This window comes from Thunnus maccoyii, chromosome 16, assembly GCF_910596095.1.
Source record: "Thunnus maccoyii chromosome 16, fThuMac1.1, whole genome shotgun sequence".
In the NCBI taxonomy this organism is placed as follows: Eukaryota; Metazoa; Chordata; class Actinopteri; order Scombriformes; family Scombridae; genus Thunnus; species Thunnus maccoyii.
The window spans coordinates 17,234,545-17,241,646 of record NC_056548.1 but is presented as its reverse complement, the minus strand read 5'-3'; the positions used below and the strand labels follow the sequence as shown (position 1 = coordinate 17,241,646).

The following is a 7,102-nucleotide window of genomic DNA, read 5'->3' as shown; positions in this document are numbered from 1 at the left end:
TGGCATTTCTCTGGCAGGTCCTCCAGTGAAATTCCTCCCCTCCTGGTCCCGGCATTCCCGCAGCCAGCCTCCCTGCCTGGGCAGAGCGGAGTGGCTGGGGTTGGGTGGGATGGCACTCCCCCCGAGCTGGTCCCAAGCTACAGCTACGACTCCAGCACACAACACATTCCACCAGCCGCTGACCAGTCGCCCCAGCAACCAGGAGAGAGGTGAAGCGAGGAGGGAAGGAGGCTTAGTGGCGGTGTTTTTTATATCATCTGCTAGAGTTCTACATGAGATGAAATATACATGATATCCCCCTTGTGCCTTGCAGAACGTGTTATTCATGGTCTCTGTGTTGCTGTCATTGCTGTTTGAACACTTTTGTGGACATCTGTCAAATCATCTTCAGTGATCAGTTTCTTTGTATTTTCTAAACAAAGGTTCAATTCAATCAAATGTCTCCTCAGTGGTTCACTGATGCTCAACACAGCACAAATGGACATCTCATGTTTCCCCTCAAGTTAACGAACTGCAGTGTCCTCCACATCTCAGTCCTTCACAGGGATGTGATGGGGTGTGTATCGCAGGCTTGAATCTCTCTCAGTCCAAAGCTGCTCCTGGACAGCTCAAGTAGCAGTAGGACAGGAGCCGGACGGTCCCCTCCTCCGCTCCCTCCTACTTCTCCCCCAAGCTGAGCCAGGCGCTGTGTTTACTCTCCTAATTACAGGGGAGGGGCCGGCTGACAGGCGAGCCATCACAGATTCCCCACAGGCCCAGGGCTGGGAACGCTACAAACACCCGTCGCTGTCTCCCAAATGTGACGGCAATGTCCAACTGTCACGGGGGAGCCTTCACTGGCAAAACCCAAGGGCCCAAAGAGAGATATTAAAGACATGAGAGGAATTGGCAGAGTTGGCACTAACAGGGGGTACGCTTGAGAAGTCAAAGTGGGGAGCTGGGGGCATCGCCAAAGTGTCATTCAAAGCAAAGTGGGGTTTGGACAGGGCACAAACACTGATTTACACACACACACACACACACACACACATTACTCTTGCTCTTATCGAACTAAGGCGGGAGAGTTTCGTTTACCAGACAAGAAATCCAAGCAGTGGAGCCACCAAACCATGTGATAGACCACATTTATGAAGTAAGTCCACTGGATAACATTATTCACCCCTCCTGTACTATTTAAAAACCACACAGCTTTGTGATTTACTGTATTTCTCTGCTATTTCAAGAAAGCACCTGGCCAACAATTATTGGTTTTTCAAACACACACCACTAAGTTTGATGGGTATGATATTTAAAGTCCCCCTCAAGTCAAAAAAAAGTATTTTATTTATTGTTACTTGACTTGGATGTTTGAGCGCCGCTGTGCAGAGTTTGACACAAGAGGGCTGTTTTCACATTTATCTGCTGAAAGTGAAAAGTTTCTCTGTGCTCACCTCATGTCGTACACAAGTATGATTTAGTGACATCACAACTTTGGAAGTCAGTCGGCCAGTCGTGGCTCGGCAAGCAAATTACATAAGTGTGATGCTGAAACCTGAAGCCTCCAGTGCACTGACTTTTTTGTCAAGTAGGAGACATTTCGTGTCTTATAGTTAAACCTTCGAAATGAAAAATATTTGCACTTTCGTAGATTCAGGATTTTTGTCAGTGAGGGAGAATGAGTAGATGTAATTTTTAATGAGGTAATTTAACTTTTAGACAGAAATAATTATTTTAAGCAGAATATTTTTATATGTCCAAAAACATTACACTCAGTTGCATATCATTTAGGATACTTTGTAAAAAGGATAAAATTATGTAGTCACACAGTTTGATACTTAACTGTATTGATGCAAAGTATGGAGCACTTTACAACCCTTGATGGAGAAAAGAATAGAGCTTTATTAATCTATCACTATGCTTTGAATTTAGGAAACTATACCTACAATATGTGTGTGTGTGTGTGTGAGAGAGAGAGAGAGAGAGTTTGTGCATGTACTCTAACCCTCCTCTCAGGGAGGTTTAATCCACTAGAGGTTGTAATGCTCCAGTGCTGTTGGGGGGTCTGAGAGAATCCCTCTGGAAGCATGGTGGCTGACCCTATCATATATTCAGGTCAAATAAACAAAACAGTGTTGAGAGAAAGGTTAAAACAGAAGCATCAACTCTTCACCGGCTCTCCAAAACGGCTGAGATTGTCCCGTTTCCCACCAGCAACACTCACCTCAGCCCCCGAGAGGCAAGACAAGAAAACCATTTGATAAATCATAAATAGTCACAGTTGTGCAAGTGCTGTGACCATTTCTAAAATTTATTATGGGGATTACACACAAAATCGCACAATGTAACATTTTCAAATGTGTTATGAATGCCTCCCAGAATCCAATTCAAATCCTAGGTTACCAAATAAGCCTGAACAAATCCCCCACATTGAGTTCTTCCTCCTTTGAAGACTTGAGAGGTCCGGTCTGCAGGGCAGGTTTTACCACGCCATGCAGACACCTCAGCACACAGAGAGGAAGCCTACTGACGGCTAGGTGGAGAGTGAAAGAAGGAGAGCAGGGTGGAGGTTTGACAGTGATATCAGCATAGACGTCTGTGTTTGCAAATTCATTTTTAATTACTTTCAAGACAGTGCGGAGACAGAGATGAAACATAAATACGATCATAAATAAACTTTGTTAAATTCTTCAGCACATATACCAAAATATAACATGAATTGAGAGTTATATCAAGTTGTGAAAAAAAAAAGCATCTAGCGACGTGTCTTTGTGGAAGAAGTAGAAAGCATCCAGTCATTCAGTCAGTGTTAACCTTGAGGCAGCAGGACACACGCACACTTCCTCCCGCCTTATATTTGTCCTTGTCGGTTTTTCCACCAGTCTTGACTTTGCCTCCTCATTGATGATCTGAAGGCGAGTGTGTTTAATTGCATCCGTTTGTTTGTCGGCGAACTCCTGCGCAAACACAACACAAACAATTATGGCACTAATTAAAAGGCATGTCATATTAATGGAAAAGGCAAACTTGGCAAACACACACACACACACACACACAGATGCAGCCACACAGCATTATGGAGCCACCACATTTGAAATAACAGAGAAATCTGTAAACCACATGATTTCTTGATCAGTACACCTTTTTCATTATAAAAGTAAAAAAGAGGCTATTTTTTTTAAGCTGTATGCATTTATAACAATGTTAACAATTAGAGATAAAATCCAGAGTTGCTTTGTGAATCAGTGTGGGTGCTTCTGAGTCACTAAACTCTTCCCAAACTGACACTGAATGGGGTTTCTCCCCCTTTAATCCCTGGGGAGGACTCTGAATGTGTTTTGATGACCTCTGGGGTCAGTTACATGTTACATTACACAAAGATTTAGCTCCTTTGTGATAAGGGAACAGCGTGGGGAAAGCCCTCTGTTTAGACATCTCGCTCACTACACGGTGCACCTTTTTTGCAAAGCAGCAGCAGCAGCAACAGCAGCAGCAGCAGCGGCGGCAGCAGCGGCAACGTATCCATCAAACCTGCCGGGCTAATTAAAATACAGCTTGTGATTATCCTACTTGAGCTCATCTCTCTCTCTGTCTCTCCCACACACACTCACCACCAAACATAAACACACACATGTATCCACAATAAATAAAGGATGGTAACCTCAGTCATTTTATCAGCTTCATGTAAAGCTGTACACACACATGAACCTAAATAAAATAACAAATATTTTACTAAATTTGTATGAAGGTTTAAATTTTCCTGTCAAAATAACAACTGGAAATATGAGATTCTGTAAACTAAGTTTAAAATGTGAAAGTGTAAAGGTCTTAAATTATCTCATATTTGGAGGATTAATAATAACAGTGAAAAAAGAGAAGAAAAAAAGATTAACAAAGCTAACTAAAGCAATGCTAAATGATCAATTCTTCAAGTTGTTTTGTTGCAAAAAGGCAAAAAGAAGTTAGTTCACTTTACATGCAGAGGGAAAAGCTTTTCTTAACATTACAGATTATCAGAATTTCTCTATATAAACTGGCTTCATTGGATTTTATTCCTTTTTTTCTGTCTCCTTTTTAAGCTCAGAATGAATTCCACCAACACATTCCTCATACTCAGCCATGCGAATATCAAACAAGGAGGGAAGGAGGCAGAGGAGAGGAAAAGCTGCCTGCACAGTTAGATGTATGTATGGTGTGTGTGGTAAATAAATGCTGCTTCAATTCAGATTCCCCACAAACAACATCTGCGAGCCAATATATAAATGCTGTTTTATTTGTTCTATTTAATTTTTAAAATCATACATTTATTCATTCTATAATGTATTGATTGTTTTCTTTTAACTGCCTGGATAAAGTGCACAGGGGGAGAAAACGAGGGGCTGCCTGCCCATTAATTATCCAATCTTAAAACACGATTTTCCTTTCAAGGCTATCATACAAGGGGTCAAACATCTAGGCCTGTGCACTTTCTTTGAAAAGACGTACAGGATACGCATTAAATGGTGGAAATCACAGGTTGGAGCAGGCCTGGTGAAATCCTCACCCTCAGGTTGAGTGTAGCAGAGGCGGAGATAAAAGCCGTCGTCGTCAATTAGCCGGGAGTCAGTGGGAGCGCTGCTCGCCAGAGGCGTTTAACTCCTTCTCCCTTTAAACGTCCTTTTAAGATACAAAGTCCCTGCGGAGGGCCTGGCTTTACAATTTAATAAATTATTTAGCAATTTAAACGGTGAGATCCATCAGATAACAGCGCCAGACGTCATGATTTTCCACGCAGCATTTAAAAAAAAAAAAAAAAAAAAAAAGTCTCGCGTTAGGATGCATTATCATGCAGCTGCAAAAACATGAGGAAGCATTCACATATTTTATGAGATGTAGTTTCTACCTGCAAGCTGATTATTCTTCAGTCGCCTTTTGAGACAATTCAAGTCAGTCTTAGGCCCGACGTGAAAGTAAAATTATATCAAATATTTTTATACAGCTGCAGGTCTTTTAGGAGGAGTATTTATTTTAAGGATGAACTTTATTCTGAGCTAAATATATATATATATATTTTTTGCAAAGAGTCTGGTCACAGCCACAAATATGACAAAGCTAAACTGTGATCTTTGTGATGCTCAAAAAAGCAAACAGCAACATATTTTAAACTCCATTATCATGACCTGCTCCTCTCACCCATTTAAAGCTGATCCATATGTGACATGAATTTATTTCAGAAAGATTTAAATCAACATGAAAAAAGGGAAGATCATTTTAAATTTATTCCACTTTTTCATTTGATTAGTTGTGTAAAAACATAAATAAACTATAGCAAATTAAAAAAAAACAGGATACCTGAAGGTGTTGCAGCTCCATTCCTCCAAACAGGCAAACTCGCAGCAAAACTTTTTTCTCAGCTGAGATGAGATCTCTGCTCGGTTGTTGATAGAAATCCAGGGTTATGATCCATACAGCCGCTTCCTCTGATCGAAATCTGTCAAAAAGAGATGTTACTGAGTTTGTGAAGTTGATATATATATGTGTGCCTGTGTGTCAGTGAGTGTGAGCCCTCGTCAGGCTGCCGCTGCACCTTTGACTCTGGCCTTCCGCACGAGCCACAGAGAGAGGCAAAACGACGATTCATAAAACCCACGGTCTGCCTGTGTTTATAAATCTAAATCAATATTCCAATCTGTTTGAAGTGAGCGGGTGTGTCCGTGCAAGCGCGCAGTATGTGTGTGTGTGTGCGTATGTGTCAGTGTGTGTGTGTGTGTTTGTGCGTGTGTGTGTGAGTGTGTGTGTGTGTGAGAGAGTGTGTGTAGGTGTTCCACAAAGCCTCTTAAGATGATACATTTACCAAGCCGTGACAAAAACCCTCGGCATATTATTTTGAGATGGGCACGCAGGTTCAAAATTCAAGTGACGTAGACGAGGCTTATTTGTCCCTTGCAGCTTGTAGGTCCTCCAGTAAATGTGACAGAGGATGAATCTTACACTACAGCCTTCAAAAGGACTACAAATATATATTTTTAATAACTATTATTATTGTTATTATCATCATCATTATTAATATTATTATCAGCATCCTTGTTATTATTAATATTAGCTATTAAAATGTTACAACACAACAGAAAACCTGCAAAAATGTCTTGTCTTCTAAATAAAATTGAAAATAAAATAGGCCTACCTTCATATAAAGAGCTGTCTTTCATCTTCTTTCACATCTTCCTCTTGCTGACACCAATAAGTGCCTTGTCGTCAACTGCAGCCCCGGCCTGTATCAACCTTTTTTTTTTTTTTTTTCCTCCATTCATTCATCCTCATCTCTGGGTGTTTGCACACTGCAGGTCCGGTGTGCCAGTAAAGAGTCCGCCGGCTGCTCGGTGCCTCTCGGTGGGAATTCCTCTGTAAATATTCTGGGTGATTTTTTGGTGCGGGCCTGTATCAGGCTGATGGGAGCAGACTGGCTGGCTCTGTGGCTGGGAGGACAGTTTTAAGGAAATAAGTCTCTCTAAATCCCCTTTTTTTGCGACGCGCTGGAATGTGAGAGGACGGTGCAGCCTTCACATGGAGTGCCCTGGCGATTTTTTTTTTTTTTTTTTACCTCCTCTCTTTTTTGTCACAGATTTATTTTTTTTTCCTTCCTGTTTTAAATCTTTTTCTCAAAATAGGAGCTAGAATTAGTATTAGTTACGCTCACATTTGCGTTATGATGTATCATGAAGTGTGCGATTCAGTGCTAAGATGCGTTATTATTGCTCGATTGTCTGCAACTTTTTAAGATTAGAAATAAAAATTCGGGGTGGTTTTTAAGACGAGCTCAATGAAGAGAAGTGATGCACTGGAGGGTATTTTCGAAGTATGAGTGTGTATTCCCACCAGTAATATATTGTAAATACATTTTATTTTAGATATCTCTTTATTTGCGACCGTCCTCACACAGCCAGCCTTTATATAACTTCTCTCAGTCTAACACCTCCATTGGATAACAGCGATGTCTAATATAAAATATTTTAAAAAAATGTGAGTAAACTGACTTTTCCTCGATTTAAACTCCACTCCTCATGACCCACCGGCAGACGTGCGTTTATTTATCATTAACGTCCCCTCTCTGCGGTGGGACGGGGATGTTGTCAGTCGCCCTCTCGCT

At 41.2% G+C, this 7,102-nt stretch overlaps 1 long non-coding RNA gene across 1 annotated transcript in view; it reads right to left on the bottom strand.

The window, feature by feature from the left end:
- Window positions 1–2,530: 2,530 nt before the first annotated feature.
- The window catches only part of LOC121881367, a 9,175-nt gene continuing 4,603 nt past the window's right edge, over window positions 2,531–7,102 (bottom strand). Inside the window, exons 2-5 of the long non-coding RNA XR_006091765.1 lie at window positions 6,140–6,431; window positions 5,308–5,446; window positions 3,433–3,515; window positions 2,531–2,933 (exon numbers count right to left, since the gene is read on the bottom strand). This is a non-coding gene — a long non-coding RNA (uncharacterized LOC121881367). The remainder of the gene's footprint in view (window positions 2,934–3,432; window positions 3,516–5,307; window positions 5,447–6,139; window positions 6,432–7,102) is intronic.